Raw genomic sequence first — 20,539 nt, forward strand, 5'->3', positions numbered from 1 at the left:
CAAAACAAGAACAACTTCTAAAGACACAAAAAATGTTATACCCAGGGTTCAACGTGGTTCCCATCCACCTGCGGTAATGGCTTGGTTGGCAGTCTATTGTAAAGGCGTTACACAACATCACTACTGTGAAAGAATGGATATTTTAGAAGGCGTGGTAAAGCAGTTAAGCAATGCACTCTTAAATGAAGAGTATTGAAGCTTCTAGCAAGGTTCTGCTCCATTTGACAAGGTAACAATTAAAAACCAGTGGCTTAAACACAATATTCCTGGTTTCATTGCTGTAGAAGATTGTAAGTCTAAAAGTTAGTTGTAGGAGTGAGAGAAGATGAATTGTTCAATACTCTGTAGAAATTTTGAGAGTCTCTAAAAATCTTTGATTCTTTGGTTCAATAGAAACTGTGCGTGCGCCATAGTTTGATTTTTATGATTTGTAATAGAACATATGGCAGCACTTGGTAGTTTTCGAGGTCCAGCGGTGTTGGATCAAATTTGAAGTTATTTAAAGTCTTTTGAATATGTTTTACCAAGAGCCACAAATAATGTTGGTTTAGTTGTCATTACTGTATTGCTTGAAGCTGTTAATCCAACACCACATTTTTCAGTATCCAAGCAAAATTATATGATGTATTACACTGGCTGGTTGCTATACATTCAACTTTATTAAGACGTCACTATCGATCCAAAGAAGAAACTACCACTAGTGCTTAAGCCAAACTCAGTGGTTTTTCGAGTATTGTACGTGCTTCAAGGGAAGACAGCGGTATCATATTCATAGTTTAATAGTCTGACCTCTTGACAATAATGAATAATAATGATTTTGTAGATCTATTGTGGATCTTACAATAACGGAGTCTAATAGAATAATTATAATAACCATATACACACATACATCACAAAAGTTATACTCCAGAAAGCACTTGCTTTTAATGAGAGAAATACTTATCAATAAAAGTAGAAAAATTTCTCAGTTTTACTGCCAGTAGATAATTGTTTACATTTTTACCAGGGTGATTAACAATTACACGTGATAAGTAACCTAATGTACAGCTATTATTAAACGTGCCCACTCATCATGAGTAGTATTTAATTATTATCTTTTGGAGAGTATTGTAATTGAAACCTGCTACTTGATGTTTTTTAAACATATTCAAATGACTTAAGTTATTAATAAAAATTAATTGGTAAATATTGTCATATTTAATAAATAATATTTAATCTTGTTTGTTTGAAATAAGTTTCAAGTTTTCACTTCTTTTGTAATTCTGTCGAAAAACGTGAGAGATATTTGTTAAACATTTTTATACTCTCGCAACAATGTTGCTAACGAGAGTATTATAGTTTTGTTCACATAACGGTTGTTTGTAAGTCCTAAAACTAAAAGAGTCAGATATAGGGTTATATATACCAAAGTGATCAGGGCGACGAGTAGAGTCGAAATCCGGATGTCTGTCTGTCTGTCCATCCGTCTGTCCGTCCGTCTGTCCGTCCGTCTGTCCGTGCAAGCTGTAACTTGAGTAAAAATTGAGATATCATGATGAAACTTGGTACACGTATTCCTTGGCTCCATAAGAAGGTTAAGTTCGAAGATGGGCAAAATCGGCCAACTGCCACGCCCACTAAATGGCGGAAACCGAAAACCTATAAAGTGTCATAACTAAGCCATAAATAAAGATATTAAAGTGAAATTTGGCAGAAAGGATCGCATTAGGGAGGGGCATATTTGGAAGTAATTGTTTTGGAAAAGTGGGCGTGGCCCCGCCCCCTACTAAGTTTTTTGTACATATCTCGGAAACTACTATAGCTATGTCAACCAAAGTCTACAGAGTCGTTTTCTTCAGGCATTTCCATATACAGTTTAAAAATGGAAGAAATCGGATAATAACCACGCCCACCTCCCATACAAAGGTTATGTTGAAAATCACTAAAAGTGCGTTAACCGACAAACAAAAAACGTCAGAAACACTAAATTTTACGGAAGAAATTGCAGAAGGAAGCTGCACCCAGGCTTTTTTAAAAATTGAAAATGGGCGTGGCGCCGCCCACTTATGGACCAAAAGCCATATCTCAGGAACTGCTCAACCGATTTCAATGATATTCGGTATATAATATTTTCTTAACACCCTGATGACATGTACGAAATATGGGTGAAATCAATTCACAACCACGCCTTCTTCCAATATAAAGCTATTTTGAATTCCATCTGATGCCTTCTCTGTATAATACGAGTATAAACATTAGGAACCAATGATGATAGCGGAATAAAACTTTACAAAAATACGGTATTTGAAAAATATGTAAATGACGTATTATGAAATCTCGATTATCACTTTACCATGCGAGAGTATAAAATGTTCGGTGACACCCGAACTTAGCCCTTCCTTACTTGTTTTTTACTATTTTTATCGATTTGGTGATAAAGATAAATAATTTAAGCTGAGAAGTGCTATGTGAAATAAAATTACAGTGTATTTGTAAGCCAAACTCCAAATCAGTATACAAGCGTAGGCGAAAATTCATCTCAAATACAGTTTTCAACTACACTTCATACGAGTATAACAGTGAGTACGGAGAAGCTGCAACAGTTTTAGAGCGAATGCTTCATTACTCGTTGAACACGAATAAAACAACAACTTATGAGAGAGTTCCATTTATCTTATATTTTATCAGTTGGTAATCCGAACTGTGTGCAAATATGGGTTCCCTATATAAATTATAAAAAATCACTTTAATACCACAAAGCATTCATAATGATAAACTAATTACGTTCAGCGCAAATTTGTCTTAACAACATGGACATGCGAAATGATTTTTCGTTGCTGTCTCGACAACGACTTGTGTGAAGTCAGCTTGTACAATTGTGCTATGAAATGCCGCTTACTTGTATACGATCACTTAAGCTTTTTAGCACGTGCTAAGGAAAGGTTTTACCCATCCCTGCACCTATTCAAGTCCAATTCCAAAGTTGGAAAAATTCAACATATAATGTTAGCAGACTCTAATTCCGCAGAACCGAGTTGAAATTTGATTTTGAGTTTTCTGGGATCTGAAACTTTCGGTTCCATTTTCCGTGCTCAAAGCTTTCCACTATATTTTTAAATAAATACTCATAAATTTCCATTATCGATTGAATTTGCAAGTCTTCTTCTTCTTTACTGGCGTAGAAACCGCTTATAGCCGAGTTAACAACAGCGCGCCAGTCGTTTCTTCTTTTTGCAAATGTAGATTCCAAGCAAAGCCAGGTTTTTCTTCACTTGGTCTTTCCCACGAGTCAAGTAGCGAGTGCGACGACTGTTTGTTTGATAACAGGAGATATTTCGACTTGCTCTCGTTCACCACCAGACCCATTTGTTTCGCTTCGTTATCCATTCTGAAGAAACCAGAACTAAGGGCGCGGTTGTTGAGACCAATGGTATCACTATCATCGGCGTACGCCAGCAGCTATACTCTCTTACAGAAGATGTTACCTTCTTTGTCTAGTTCTGCAGCTCGACTTATTTTTTCCAAAAGTATGTTGAAAACGCCACACCAAAGGGAGTCGACTTATCTGAAACCTCGTTTGGTATCGAACGGTTCGGAGAGCCAATCGAACAGGAATACCAAATTCAGACATCGCGGCATAAAAGCAGCTTCTTTTCGTGCTGTCAAAAGCAGCTGTGAAAGCGACAAAGAGGTGGTGTGTGTCCATTCTCCTTTCACGGGTCTTTCCCAGATTTGGCACATGGTGAATATCTGGTCAGTTGTTGATTTTCCGGTCCTTAAGCCACACTAATAAGGTCCAAACAGTTTGTTGACGGTGGGATTTAATCATTCACACAATATGCTCGATAGAATCTTGTATGCGATATTAAGGAGGCTTATCCCACGGTTGTTGGCGCAGATTGAACCAATACTAAAATTCCATAATACGGCTGAATCGCGGAGGAGGTTTCGCCGTCCTTCCTTAAAAACTTCTTAATAATTAATTGGCAATTTGAATTCATTACTTTTGCCACAGAAAGTCGCTTACATGTACTTTCCCCCGCTGAAAAGTCAAAAAGTCGTAAACTCTTTTGAGACGTATTCATATGGTGTGCGCTGTTTTTGGCCTTGAATTTAGCTGTTATTGTGTATTGCTGTTGTTTTTGTAATTCTATATGTTTTGTACAAATCTCGTTGCCTGTGCATGCTATTGTTCAGCCTTCAGCAGAACTTCCAGCCTTTTGTTAATATTACGCACTAATTGTGCGCGCGAACTCAAGGCACCAGCTTGTATATATGAGTATATACATACACATGTGTACATATCTATATGTACAAATGTACAAAAATATCAATGATTTCACATGTGTGTGTTTGGCTAAAACGCTTAACCCGAATTTGACGGGTCTCTGCCGCCGCTGCCCCCGCATCGCTTTAACTAAACGCAAATTGAATATTTATTGTTGTTGTTTTAGCAACATGTTTTACAATAATTTCGGCATGTTTGTTTTTGGGATTTTTCATTTAATATTTAAAATCTTGTTATTTGTCTTTTGCTGCCTTTGTTCACTTCAGCGCTCTCTGCTCCACCTACACATTCATTTCGTGCTCCTTCTGTCGAGGCAAATGAGAAATTTGGGGTTATTTTCGTATTTATTTGGCTTTGTGTGTGTTAAGGAGGATGTGCGCTTGATTTCCTATAACTTCTTCTGTGCTCGTTGTTTTTGTTGGCGCTTGGCAGTCAGTATTCAGTGTCAAAGTTATCGCTGCTGTTTATTTAGGTTTCGGAAAAGCTCTGCGCTGTTCTTACCTCACTTTTCAGCTTTCCCACTGCCCCGCTGCTCAGCCCTTACTCGGCTGAACATTGTTTACAAACAATTTGTGGAATTTTATTTATTGTGTACTTTAGTATTTGTGTTTCGCTTGTTTTACATACGAAAAGTGATTTCACTTCATTAGAACTAATGAAGGTCTTAAGCCAATCCTTCCGTCTTTAAAACAAATTTTCCTTCGTGTTTGCTTCGAAACTCTGTGGGGATATAATTTGTGGAATTTAAAATGAAATTGCAATAAAAATTAAATATAAAAGTTTAAAAGTGATTTTCGAGTATTTTTGATTTTTTTTCACTCCTTCTTCCTTAAGTATCCTTTGATAACATAATCAGAGTTAAACTTGTTTAAATAAAAATATTGATATCATCGGCCTCAACACCCGCGCCGTTAGTTCTGCTTTCTCAGGCTGGACAAGGAAGCACAGAAAATGGGTCTGGCAGTGAACGAGGGCAAAACGAAATATCTCCTGTCATCAAACAAACTGTCGTCGCACTCGCGACTTGGCTCTCACGTCACTGTTGACAGTCATAACTTTGAAGTTGTAGATAATTTCGTCTATTTAGGAACCAGCATTAACACCACCAACAATGTCAGCCTGGAAATCTAACGCAGGATTGCTCTTGCCAACAGGTGCTACTTCGGACTGAGTAGGCAATTGAAAAGTAAAGTCCTCTCTCGACGAACAAAAGCTAAACTCTATAAGTCGCTCATAATTCCCGTCCTGCTGTATGGTGCAGAGGCTTGGGCGATGACAACAACCGATGAGTCGACGTTACGAGTTTTTGAGAGAAAAATTCTGCGAAAGATTTATGGTCCTTTGCGCATTGGCCACGGCGAATATCGCATTCGATGGAACGATGAGCTTTCCGAGATATACGACGACATCGACATAGTTCAGCGAATTAAAAGACAGCGGCCACGCTGGCTAGGTCATGTTGTCCGGAGGGACGAAAACACTGAAGCTCTGAAAGTATTCGACGTAGTATCCGCCGGGGGAAGCAGAGAAAGAGGGAGACCTCCCCTCCGTTGGAAGGACCAAGTGGAGAAGGACCTGACTTCGCTTGGAATATCCAATTGGCGCCACGTAGCGAAAAGAAGAAACGACTGGCGCGCTGTTGTTAACTCGGCTATAATCGCGTAAGCGGTGTCTACGCTAATTAAGAAGAAGAAGAAGAAGAAATAAAAATTACTTTTAAAATTACGGCGCTACGAAATCTGAGAAAGTTTTTAGATCAGATCACTACAGCATATAACTGCTATATCTCTTTAAACAAATCTTGTTTATACAAGGACATGAATTTGATTATTCCGTTTGTATGACAGCAATATCATACTGTGGTTCCGACATGAGCAGTTTTGCTTGAAGGAAAGGACGTGTGTAAAGTTTCAAATAAATAGCTCAAAAAGCTGAAGAACTGGTGCGCGTATTTAGAGGCAGACGAACAGACTGATCTCTCACCTAATGATGTGCTAATTTTCAAAATCGGCGAAATATCGAAATTTTCAGGGTCCACTTGACGTGTTTTGGCCGATTGATCATCGAAAATCGCTTTATTGTTATTCAATATACCTGTATTCTTCATTAAGATCACTTTTACACGCGTTTGAACCAAATGTCGAATCACTTTTGCCACTCCGATTGAGGTAACTCCAAAACATGCCTTTTCAACCGCCTCTTCAGGGGTCCAAACGTTTACCTCTCAATTTATTTTATACGCATGGGAAAAAAAGAAGACATTACATAGGTACCAATTCAATACTATATGCTGGCTACTCATCAAATGGATGTTTTGAGTACTCAAAAATGCAGTTTTTATGTCGTTGTGTCGATTTTCGTGGTTAAGAGTGATCTGTCCTCGGCTGCTTTGGTGTTTCTAATTACTTGAAAGAAAACTGGCAAAAAATTTTTTAATTTCACTCAGAATTCACTAATCTTTCTTTTTATAGTGGTATATGTAGTTGCGACACATCCGATTTTGCCAAGTTATCAGGCAACCATTAATTTTAAAGTGCTTCGTGGGCAAATAAATATGTTGTATTTTACTCATTTTGAAACACCCATTCAGTCAACTGATGCTTACTTTCGGGCTTATATGCGTAAACCTATGATTCGACACATTTCACGATGCTGTAGGCGTGTTTCGAAGTCGTATTTTTTAACATTTATCTCGACCAATGGAAGCAAGTATTTTTTGAGCAACGGACAAATTGTGTGGGAACCAACGTGACCAATTTTTCTTACTTACAAGTCTTTATACAATATTGTGCGCGTGAAGATCCCAATTACAACTTAAACTTTCCTCAATTTCACGATAGATCACATGACGATCCTATGTTTCAGTGATCTGAGATCTTGTTTGTATTCACCACACCATCGATGAACATAGGTATTTGAGCTCCATCGTTAATAAGAACTTAGTTCATCGATGCTGAGTTAATCCACGACGACGATTTAATAACTAGAGACGAATATTTTAAGTTGCTGTAAACAATACGAATACCGCTCGTATGTCAAAATGTACTAAGTATGTATAATATCAAAAATGTCAAACTTTACGATAAAGTTGTGAGTTGCCAGATTTCAATATTACTATTTGGAAATCCCGAAATATAAAAGACAGCCAAAGTATACTCTTCTGGATCTCCTTTGTTCTTTTCTGGGAGTTAAAAACATAGGTGTACCTTTCAGTATATAGAAACTCAAAATACTTTATTATTATTTTACAAAAAATATTGAAACAATTATTAATTTTTCACGTATACTGTACAACAATTTTTAATATGATATGTAAATTTTTACTTGCTTCCTTTGTTTGAAAATGTGATCCTTTATTGCCGTTTTGTCGTTTTTTTAATATTTATGCGAATTATTTAGTCCATTTGACTCCACTTGTGAGCGCAGAGTCATTCGAGCGCAAAACTGCGCTTCGCACAGATTCACTTTACTGCAATTCCCAGACGCCATCAACATTTTTATGCCAATCATTTTTCCCTTTATGGCGCGAGATCAGCGCTGTCAGACCGCAAAACGCAGATGCTCATTAAAATTTTCGCCCTTCGCACACAATGTGGTAAGTTCAGAATTCAGCACAGCGAATGACTACACGCACGCATCACACACACACACACACACGTGCAAGGATAACCGTGCGTGGCTGTGTGTCCGTCTGAGCGCATGAATACAAAAGCGATATTGTAATTATTGTGTGAGCATCGTGTTTCATAATTACACATTACTGCAACTGTGCCACACGCAACCAGGGGGACGCAGAGTGCCATCCACTGATCAAACACGTACGTGTTCACTTATGTGCGTGCATGTGTGCGGGTGTATAATGACAGAGGAAATTGCTGTGCGGCAACTATGCACTCTGCTCGCTGAGGACGCGGCACTTTTGACGCATAAAAATGCCATCCAATGGCGCGACATTGAGTTTTCATATTTCAAAGTGTCAGACTAGCCCGCACACCTACACACATACGTGTTGTTGCATATGCGCTTGACTGTAAAGGGAATTCCAGCGAGCAGACATAAGCAGATATCGCAGTTATGCGTGTCCTTGCATTTCACGCAACCACACACAGGCACGTTGACTTTCGCGCTTCTCCATTTACATGGAAATAACTGTGCACTCACATTCACACACACATATGTTGTGGTATGCGTGCGTGCGCTAACACATTCACCGCTTTATGTGGGGTATTACGCATAAAGCGCCGATTTGGAAAACAATCAAATGCATTATCAGCGCCGTCAAAGTGCAATCTCTCGAATTCTCGCTTATTCCACGGCTTCGCGACATTTCGCGCATTCAGAAGTGCCACCTCACAATGGGCAGTGGAAAACATTTTACTATGGAAATATACATACATACTATATATACGAGTATGATTTCCTATCATCTCATTTCTGTTTAGAATGCTCGAAAACTCTGATACTAAAATAAAATGGGAAAGGTAAATAGCTTATATTTCCTACAAACATAATAAAAAAGGCCCAAAATTTAACTCAGGTTTCGATATCATTATGTACATTTATATTAAATTATAGCTGTTAAGATAGACACTAAGCTTGCTAATATTCCATAGCTAGACTCCACTTGAGACGCCACCTTATTCGTTACTTCCTGGAAGTCCTTTAAAGCTTTCTATATAGTATGAACTCCAGATACTTCAAAGTGTTGAAGATAATGCCTCACTTTGAGGCGGGAGGAGTCACGGGGATTTAATATATAGGGACAGCAAACAACACCATATTTTTTTCTTGCTCTTTTGCTTTCTTTTGCTCATTTGTCTTCAGTAAGGTTTTCATCATGGAGAGATATACGATCCCACAGCGAGCCGAAATTATTAAAATTTACTACCGAAACTCGGAGTCAGTGGCCTCAACTTTAAGAACGGTTTCGGATATCAATGAAATTCTTTATTCTTGTGTGTCATTCGTACGTACTCCGTATAAGTCGAGGGCATCCCAAAAAAATTGCGGTTTGGTGCGGGTTACTCCGTACTTCTTCCGTAATGAACAAGATCGGCACGTTATTGTGAATGGGAATCGCTACCGCTCAATTATAACCGAATATTTTTGGTCTGAATTGGGTTATATGGACCTGGAAAATGTGTGGTTCTAACAGGACGGCGCCACATTGAAAAGTAAACTCGGTCGTGTGATTTGACGCCGTTAGACTATTTCCTGTGGGGCTAAGTCAAGTCTATGGTCTATGCCAACAAGCCAGCGATGATTTACGAACTTCGTACGAATATCGAACCGCTTACTATTCGAATAGTCGACAACGAACGATTAACCAGTTCTTCGAAAAAGGGCGGTTAAACGCAAACCAAATATTATTATTCGAATAATGCACTATCTGATTAGTCGATGAGTAGAATACCAAGAGCTCTAATTTCTATATCCATTCGACTTCTTCCAGAGGACAGTGTTTTACTGAGAGCCAGCGCGGCGGAAAGTTTTTGCTTCTTTCCACATCACTGCTGATATTTGTATACAAGCATCCTTACAGAGAGAAGACGATCAGTTGTCAATAAACATACACGTTCGTCGGTTACACAGCACGTAATGGAAACTATTACAACTTTGAGGTGACCCAGAGTACACCGCCTTGAATTACCACTGGAACAAAACACTATATTCTCTGCTATAGTCTCACCCATCTAGCTCTCGTTCGAGATTACTAATCCTGGAAGGCCCTGCCTGTTTGATCTTTCCTCTAACGCTTGGCACCCTTTTAGCTTGCGTTATCTTTGCTTATACACAAAAACTTAATAATGTTAACGTTGTTCTGAGGCCTTTCTGGGTTATAGTGGGACTGAGTAAGAGCCTTTAGATTGGCCCGACCATTTGACTTGGTTTTATCCTCGCAGAGGACAGGTGACGGAATGACTCGAGCACCAACCCAGCCAAATTCAAGATTATTTATAATCAAAGTACTAAGGCCAATGATCCATAAAGAGTCCAACAGGCCGCGAAGGCCGCAGGTATTACCCAGACTGTACCAACTGGAAGTGATCCTGTAAGAAAATATCGGAATAGTATTGCTTTTTTTTGATTGGGAGTTTCTCATTGCCAACATTTATTTACCGGCTAAGAAGTTAGTGCTCACTATGTTTATATGAATACAGATTATAAGATAGAGGAATATAGATGGTACATTATATTACTCTTTTCATCAACCCAGCGCGATGGTTTGCGCTCGATTACCTTAAAGTCTAATTGAGACACAGAGATACCTATTTTGTTCTCAGAACGATTATTTGGTATAAACTGGTGTGGCATGGTGTTTCCGGGTATAACTATTGTTGGTTGACCGCATATACAAATGCTTTTCTAAAGCAAGAGCAGCGCAGAATCGAAAGAATCTACAAACGAGTTCACATATATTTTTAATAGAATACACTGGCATCGTACGTTTGTAGGTGCATCTGCATATCATTAGCTGACTGCATGGCAATGCCCGGCAGTCCGACTTGCAATTGTTTGACCGCCATTACTTGTTGTTTTTGTACCTTGTTTAACCGTAGAAAGTGGCCGTTAAGCATTGTGGACACAAGTAACACACATACATACACCGAATACGACTGCCACATTTGATGTCTTCATACAGACTAACTGCGACCAACTGCGGTGGCACCGCGGCATAGAAAAGTTGCCACAGCCGCTATTGCCTGGTCACATGCTACGCGTGTTTTGTGTGTGGCAAATTTGTTGTCGTTGTCGCAGGCGCTGTCGTTGTGCTGCTTCCGTTTTCGGTGCAACAAATGTCAAATGACAGCAGAAAAGTGCAGCGACAGGCGGCGGAGCCGCTTGCCACCACTTGTGCCGAGTGCGTATGTGGGATGTTGCACAGTTACGTGTACGGCGACTACATATGCGGCATGGTGAACAATTGCATGGCAGTTGGTTGCCACTGGTTGTCTAATGCCACTTAAGGAATTGTGCTGCCGCGCGTACATATGTACTTGCAACATGCGACAAACACTAATTAAGACATTTCCACGTTCCGCTCGATCGTTGTGCGCTTCCAATTAGTTACTCGCTAGCGCAATTCGTGCTTGCGGCACATACCACAGGCGGTGGGTCGCTTTTTCATGCCATTTGCGATTTGTTTTCGCTGTTACTGCCACGGGGAAATGCTACAGCCAAAAGCAAACTAAATTGCAACAAAAATCGTTGAAATAATATTAAGCTGTGCCGCTTTTGCATTGCGTGGGTTTTGTTGCACAAACAAACAATTGCAACATGCCGTGCACTTGGTCTACACCCAAAAAGGCACCAGGTAGAAGGTTACGTGCAAGCAATTGTGTATGTGAGTCGCATTTATTTGGGTGCTTCTTGGCTTCGTCTATTTTCCTCTGCATTTCGCTCGACTCGGCTTGTTGCCAATTATTGCAGTTGCATAAATGCATTTCTTTTATAGCCAAGTTACATGGCAGTCGGCAATAATTTCGTTTGTTACCGTTAGTTGGAAGCATAAAATTTAGTGCTCCACAAGCCCACTCAACTGCGAGGGCCCAGAGCGTTGCCAGAGCTGCATTTAAGAGAGAAAAACAAACAGAGGTCGGACAGGTGCAATAAAACAATCAACTGCAATTGGCCGCATTTGAGTAGCGGTTACATTCGCAATTGGCTCTGGCTCTGTTCGTTGCCAATCTGCTGTTAAGCTATAAATTTTGACAGTTATACGGTCACAGAACTTGGCTGCGCTTCGTTAGCATTTCATTGCGATTCGTGTGCATTTATGGCTAACCGAAGTTTTTAATGATTTCAAGAGCTTGCTTACTAAGCGCGTCACAGCGATTTCCTCCCAAGAAGGTCATTAAAATATTGTTGTCTATAAAATTATTAACGCATGCCTTGAATATCATAACTGAAAACTTCTTCTAGTCAAATAAATAATAATTTGATACATCATATATGCTGCCTTACTTTCGGTCAAATTATAAAGAGTGAGTTTCAACCAATTGTTTTTTATCGTCGGTTATTTCAGCATATTCAAAACTCATTCAAAGACTGCTCTAAGCTCCTGAATTCGGTCACCAAAGGTTAGTATTTAGATTGCAAGTCCATTAAAGGTTTTTTTAATACGTAAAGTAAGGTTTTGGAATTCTGTTAGCATAGAAAGGAGCATCAATGAACCTTCTTTTGAAAACTTTTCTCGCATTGGTAAGAGGAGATTTTAATCATCTGGGGGCTCCTCGCTATGAGTCATTAGAAGTGAGTCGATAGTGTGACCACAGGGTCTATTGAAATTTGCTTTAAATCCAGACATATTAAAGGCTGACTACTACTTATGAATCTGGTAACTGAACTCTCTCCCTCTGGTATCGCAAAAGACCAAACTGACCTATCGGCGGCTTATTTGCCTACCAGACTAACCTAACCTGTAAGCCTAAAGTCGACAATATGAGCTTTTGACGAAAATCCTTTTATTCGGGAAAACTTATCTTATGTATGTTTGAAGTAAATCGGTTAAGACTGCTGAATCTGAACGAGCTAAGACTGTCAAATTTTTTATAATGGAGTGTGGATTAATTTGATTATATATGTGTTAGAAGAGGGTGTTTTTTAACTATTCATTTTTTTCAATCCCCTGATGAAATTTCCTTGGAAATAGCAGAAAATTTGAGCCCTTAATATTAACATTAAGGACTGGACCAAGGCATGTAAAAATTTTCCATTGAAAATACACGACAATCGTGATTTTTTATCTTTAAATTTCTATAGCTCAGAGGCATTTTATGGCATCGCTTTGACTTTAGACACATATTCCTCAAAATTGAACACTCTACAAAAGTGTCCATTGCGACAAAGTCGAAACTCACACTGGCGAGGTAGTAGGGGCTCTAAACCTGATTTTTCCACAGAATTCGCATTTGTTTTGTATATATCTCGTAAATGACAAGAGTTATGGAAAAAACTTGAAGGAAAAAGTTGTAGGAAATTTTATTTGCCACAAAAAAGGTCCGAGGTCAAAATCGCTGTTATTAATACGTCTCGAGATATTCGGCTTTTTATGTAAGGCTTTATAGAATTTTCATAGTTGGTATGTAATAAAAAATATAATAGTTAGGGTTTGCCATGTTTGTTTACGGATTAATAAAAAATTTTGACAGTGTGTTCAGTATGATTTTTCATTTCATCATGTCACATTTCATTTTGGTACAACGCTTAGTAATTGTCCAAGATTTTTACGGAAATTCACATTCTCCAAAAAAGTCGCAAATTCGCGTTCATTGAAAAACGGCTTATCAAAGAAAGCCCTTTTCTGGCTTAATGGCTCCGTCGAAAACAAATTTGTCGCTGTTGGGGTGAGCCAAAACCTCAAGTGGTTCAGGAAACGCATGAAACTCGAAAAATTTACTGTTTGGTCCGGATTGTGGTATGGCGGCATCATCGAGTCTTAGTACTGTTTTTATATTTGACTCCAGGGTATCAAACTGCATTAGAAACACCTAAGAATTTTCATGTCACAAATTATGTGTCTACCAGTGTAATCTATAATAATCTAGATGTGTTAAATCGCATGATCTTGGGACCATTTTGCAGGCCCATTTTTCTAAATTGATGAGTCGCCAAACTTGGCACGAAGTGAGTCTGTGATATGTGAAATATTAAGTTTACGCCAATCAACGCCAAGCAACACTCGAGGAGCTCGAAAAGAATATTCAGTGCCCTATAGAAATTCCAGCCGAAATGCTGCACAGAGTCATCGAAAATTGAAAATGAGATTAAGGCACATGACATGGTAGTTTGATATTCTTTTAGTGTTTAGATGAAGATCGCTAGCGACAATTAAAACTATCTAGTTCGATGCGTGAAAAATCGGAAGAGTGGTCGCACTACTAAAACCTGGGAAACCATCAATTACAAACAACTAGCATGGCTTCCTTAAAGGTACCACCACAGCACTTAGCGTCATAAACGACCAGTTAATTCATGGCTTCAACCAAGAATCACTCTGCGAGAGTGTGTCCTCGTAGCGTTGGTCTTGTCAAAAGCCTTTGACACGGTCAACCACACAACCCTGCTTGAGGAGATCGAAAAATATGCGCTCTCTTCAGTTTTGAAGAGCTTGACTTTAATATCCTGAACGGTTGGTAATTATCCGTACTGTTTCGAGGTAAAAATTCCAAATTGAGAAGTATTAAAAAGGGGGTTTCGCAAGGTGGAGTGTTCTCCCTGGTGCTGTTTATTTCTACATTGCGAAACTCCCTCAACCACCAGAGGATATTTATTTCTTTCTCGCTTTTTCGCTACGCGGAGCTTAACACTCTCCTCCACTAAATCTATAGCAGCCATATTCACAAACTGGACGAAAGAGTACAGACTTGACCTTAATATTGCAGTCAAAGGCGTTAAAATTCCGACTGTCAAAAACCCAAAGATCCTCACATCGCTAGTCAGCAGCACATGGGGAAAATACAAAGAAACATTGCTGGCACCACATAAGGCAGTCGGTCGGCCGGTCATTAACTACGACGCTCTAATATGGTCGCCTGGATGACTTGCCAGAAAACTGCACTCCGGACTATAATGGGATGCCTTCTGATTTCTCCGATCGAACATCTACAGAATGAGGGCTGTATGCTTGCAGTTGAGGATCATTATGAACTCCTCTCCAAGCAGTTTCTGCCAGAGTGTTTTCGTAGAAACCATCCCTGCAATCGCCTGCTTGTAGCCGAACCGCTTCCTAAGAACATCAAGATTTCGACGATATGAGACAAAACGCCGACCAGTCTTCGGACGCAACTAACTTCAGACATGCACTGACATCTTTACCAACTACAACTCAGGGAATGGCGAACTTGGAGTCAAACCACAACACATTGCAGACGACGAGCTCGAGTTGACGCGAGAATCGACAGTGAGCCTTGCGCAGCAACCCCGACATACCAAATATACATATGTCCAGCATGCAACGAGTCCCCGCAGGACTCCAAAGACTACACTTTTTTCGAAATATCATATAAAAAAATAGAACTTCACAGAAAACGTTGCCTCCGCAACCAGAAAAATATAAAGGATTGTAACAAAATTCTGTCAATGTAGCAACCCTAGACGCTTTCAAGTTACACACACACACTTCAAGGCATTTCGTGAATTTGCATTGCGTTTAATATTTTTTAATTACACCTGTGTGCATTTGCCAAGCCATTATTTCACATTAGTGCATTTGCATGCGCATCATTTGCTGCCACATGATCAACAACAACAAACAGTTGGCAGACTGGCTCACCACGTTTGGCGGAAGGATGACTAAGGGCGCGGGCGCAATAGTAATGCAACGCTTACACCTCACAATCAAGGTGCAACACTACTGGTACTGCATGCAACACGCACCCATCTAGTTGTTATTGGGCGACTGAAAGTGCATTTTCTCACAATCAATACAAATGCAACCATTGCCAGGCAAATACAATAATTATTTTATTGCTGCTGCCTTTTGTTTCGCAGTGCTCAGTATTTGTGCTGCGCTTGCCACTAATGCTAGTTGCAGAGTAGTTTAGACTCATGTTGCGCCACGATACCCATGTAAATATGTGCACACACATTTACATAAACATATGTATATGTATTTAGAGGTTGGCCACCGGTGAAAACGTTGCGCTGATTACCAAAGTGCCCGCCGTACAACCATACCACCGAACAGCACCGTACAGCAGGGCACCGGCTCAACTCGCCTCGCCGCCTAAGTACCGCCGTACGGCGTGAGCCCTGGTGCGCCCATTCGGCTAACAAATGCATTTGGCCAAGTGTCAATGTTGCATGCTGAGCGATGGCACTGAACAAGCAGTGCGCCATTGTTGTGGATGTTGGTGTTGCAACGCATTGCATAAATGCCAAATACCCAAATGGTTGCTAATGGTGGGCCAACACATTTTGATGCCAAATTATGGGGCGCTGTGACCACAGGTGGGCGTCTGCTATCGCTTCCGTCCTGCACCGTGCCTGCCGCCGATCCCCACTGCCGTTGTATACAATTGTTGCTGCGCTCATGTTGCATGCAATAAGTGTAAGCTGTTTGTTATTTACTGCATGTGGCGCATTAGACAGCCGAAGCTGGCGGCCAGAGGGCGGTGGCTGGGTCGGACGTGCGGTGGTTGGATAAAGTTGCGTGTCAGCTGTGGTGTTTGGTTTAATTTACCACGCGCTCAAATCCAAAACTTATTAGTGGCGCACATACAAGTGTCTAATGTGTGGGTCGACAAAGCGTTGCAGGGACGCTGGGTGTTGCATTACAAGCGGCAGCACTTGTCAAATTCTATGTAACGTAGCTTGGTTTGCGCTTTTTTCGATTTTGGTTTGAGTTTGTTTGTCTACAAAAAGAATTTATAAATTGTGCCTTCATTATTAAGTGACAGTTGCGAGTAGAGTTCGGTAGTTGTAGTGCTATGGTAATAGAAACTAATGGATCGCATATTGGTTCTGTTTGCATTCGCCTCAACTCCTTAATTCAAACATGGACCCAGTTTGAATTCGTTGGACTACTTCCTGAAAGACTCCTTATAGTTTAGGAAGATACAAATATAATTGGCCTACCAAATAGCTTTGTTCAGCCATTATCAGTACTAATACTAATACCAGTACCGATTTGTATTCCAATACCACTCCCAATACTAATACCATTACCAATATCAATACTAATACAAGTGACAATACAAATACCATTACCAATACCAATACCAGTACCAATAATAATACCAACACCAATATAAATATTAATACCATTACCAATATCAATACAAATACCATTACTAATACCAATACCAATACCAATACTAATACCAATACCAACACCAATATAAATACTAATATCATTACCAATATCAATACAAATTCCATTACCAGTAGCAATACCAATAACAATACCAGTACCAATACCAATACCAATACCAGTACCAATACCAATACCAATACCAATACCAATACCAATACCAATACTAATACCAATACCAATCCTAATACAAGCGCCAATACCATTACCAATACCAGGAGCAACTCAATATCTAGAGAGCGCTGATTCATTGAAAATAAATACTTCATACTATTGGACCATGTACTCAACTACTCCAATTTAAGCACTTCTCTCAGGGATATGTTAGGGCGAAATTTTGTTCAAAGGGTGGTTCGAACTTCAAAGTGAAGTTTTAGTAATTTATCAGTATTTTGAAATAGTCGAAAATATTGCTCTTGCTAACTATCGCACTCAAACTTCCTGCAAGGTCGAGCGCCATTCAGTCTTCATTTGAATTGAAATAATGGAAAACATATTCAAAGCTCCGTAATAGTAATTAAAAGTAAGAGGGGCTCTAGAGTAAATCATTTGGATACTTGTGCGTAACTTATTACTATTTACCTCACATACTTAACTGTAAATTTGCAAAGCTACAGGTCTTTGGCGTCTGCGAAATGCAACAGCCAGACAGTTTGAATTAACGCTTGAATAGACGCCTGACATTATCGATGACGTTGCCAACAACAATTCTTGTTTGCTTGTCGAAATCACATCAACTTTGCATACGTGCAAATATTTGCGAAAGAGCCCACGCCACCAATTTACTGAAGCAAGCACATACACACATACACCCATACACATTTATTTACCAACACATATGCATATAGAATCGTCAGCAAATAGCGGCAGACACCTCGCCCTTTTCGATGAACGCAGCATGGATTGCTCACTCTAGTTGTTGTTATTCGCTCGGCCGCGAGCGTTAGCCAGCGCTGGACTGGAATTTGTTGGCGGCGATGGCCGGGCTTAAATAATTCAATAAATTCGATTGAAGTTTACTCATTTGCAACTGTTGAAATTTTCGAATGTTATTTGCACAAATGCTCAGGCGGTCGGGCGCTTAAACAAACGCGTCTGGGTGGGTCTGTGGGTGTGTGCGTGATGGACGTGCTCGCTGAACGTTTGTCAATGCTTGCGTGTGTATGAGGCTATGAGGCTGAGATTACATTAGGTTCGATTTGTATTTACTTAAGTTCAGTTATACTTATATATATATGTTTATACTTACATGTGGCATATAGACAAGCTATGCAAGTACAAGCTATATATTCGCAATTTTAATGCGTTCATTTGAGTACTTTCGGCCAACTACTGGACGCACCGTCTGCCAATAAGTCTGCATATTTCACTAGTTGTTGCATATTGCTTGATAAGCTCCACTTCTCTCAGCACTTGAATTTCATTTGGAGCGACTGCGTTGGCCTGGCATTAAATTAATTAAATTTCTATGCTTAATTTGTTGTTCAAGTTTAGAAGTTTCAATAAAATGCTGTAAACAAAGTTGCCGTTAATTGTTTGTCTAGGGCCCGGTCAAGGCTGCAGTTAGTTGGTGCCTCATTGGTCACTACAGTGGGTGCTGGAAAGTGTTGCACACACCGAGCAAAGTTAATTGTTCGAATATTGTATAATTTTGTCTGTCTGTTGTTATAATTTAGAACTTTTTTTTTGTGTCTAAGTTTGGCAGATTATACGTAATTGTTTGTGTGGAGAAATTTTCGTTCCACGCAAGATCTAAGGCAAGTGCTTACATACAATTCATTAACTACTTGGAAGTATTGTGTGGCAAGAGCTAAGCAGCATCACAGCATAACTCACACATATTTTCTATTTATTATGGAAATACATTTTAGCCCCTTGTAAAGACGTCTTCTGGCTCATTAAAAATTATGAAAAACATGCGACAGCTGTCTGTCTATGTTGGAGACGTGCAACATGCTCATATTCATGTAAAAAGCTAATTTATTGGCACATTTGGCATTGCGGCCAGACGCGGTAGCCTGCATATTTGACTCCCACCCCCCGCGTCGGGAGCTGGAAGTGTGCAAAAATTGTTGTGTATTAATTTCTTAATAAATTGCCGCTTGCAAAACGCCCAGCTGTCTGTCTGCTGCAATGTCTACAGTCTTCTATTCTTAATCTGCGCGGTTTTATTAGTCTTTGCTTGCCACATGCGCACCGAAAGCGCATTCTTGGCGGCTGCATGCTGCAAGCTGCCAGTATATAGACATGTTTAACGCGTCTCCCGCAGTGCAGCAGGCAAAGTGTTGCACTTGCGGCACCCACCATTTGGCGCGCTTACTTTGGTATCGCTCAATTAGCGCGTATTTCATGTCGCATGCCGCATTTTTATGTTGTACGAAATAAGAGCAGAAAATGTTTTGCGGTTTATCCCTTGGCTAGCTGGTGATTTACGTAGCAATCTGTCGCGTTTTACTTATTTCGGGCGTGCAAATGTCTGCAATTATATTTTTGGTTATTTGTCGGTTGGCTAATAAGCTGCGGTGACATGCAACAAGAACATGACATGCATATTGGAAAATATGAATTTTCAGTGAAAAGTTTTTTCAAACATATGTATATACTTCTATAAATGTAGTACAGGCCGATATGCAGTTTAAAGTGGAGTGGGGTTGCAAGGGGTGAAAATAAATACTGTTATTTGGATTGTGGCCAGACGTTCATCCACCGGGCTGAGTTTAATTACTCGGCGACGGAGTCTCTCTCCCGCCATGAATCCCATACTGAATTTGCATTCCTTTATATGGTCACTGGTTTCAGTCCTTGTCCCGTCCATCGCACTTCTCGGGCGGCCGTGATATCAGCCTTACTTAATTTTACAAGGGCATTAACTAGTTGGACAGCGACACCTTCCCAATTAAGAGACCGGATATTGCAGGTGCATGCCCTCAAATCGTAATCCTTAATATGTTTGCAGTGGTCGTTAAAAAACGGGGGTCTTTTATCCAAGGCTGTTTTCTTCATTTCATTGGCGATGTTTTTTACGTAGCTGGTCCCACACCCAGCGAGGATTGCTTCACCTTATCACTTTAGCTTGCCTTTAAACGGATGCTTTCTGGATACCCAGAGGATACTTGGTCTAAGACCGGAAGTCGTGAGTTGCTTGAGCCGTATGTAAAAGAATCGTCTCAGACTACTGAATGATGCTCTGAGAAATTTTCTTCACTTTCGTGAACTTCTACACATGGCTCCATCCTCCAGGAATGGAAAATTGCACTTCTGTAGTTAACTTATTATTTATAGAACGGTCGCTCCTTATATTAGTAGTTTTCGAGTCGCCACTTCCCTACTGACTATCTTTGAATTCAAAGCTCTTCACAAAACATATTAAAAGGGGAAAAACAGCAAAGTCACATTATTGAATTGTATGCGAGATAGTATGTGGACACTTCATTAAAGTGGTATAACCGCTTGGTATC

The sequence above is a fragment of the Bactrocera neohumeralis genome, chromosome 5 (genome assembly GCF_024586455.1).
Source record: "Bactrocera neohumeralis isolate Rockhampton chromosome 5, APGP_CSIRO_Bneo_wtdbg2-racon-allhic-juicebox.fasta_v2, whole genome shotgun sequence".
NCBI lineage: Eukaryota > Metazoa > Arthropoda > Insecta > Diptera > Tephritidae > Bactrocera > Bactrocera neohumeralis.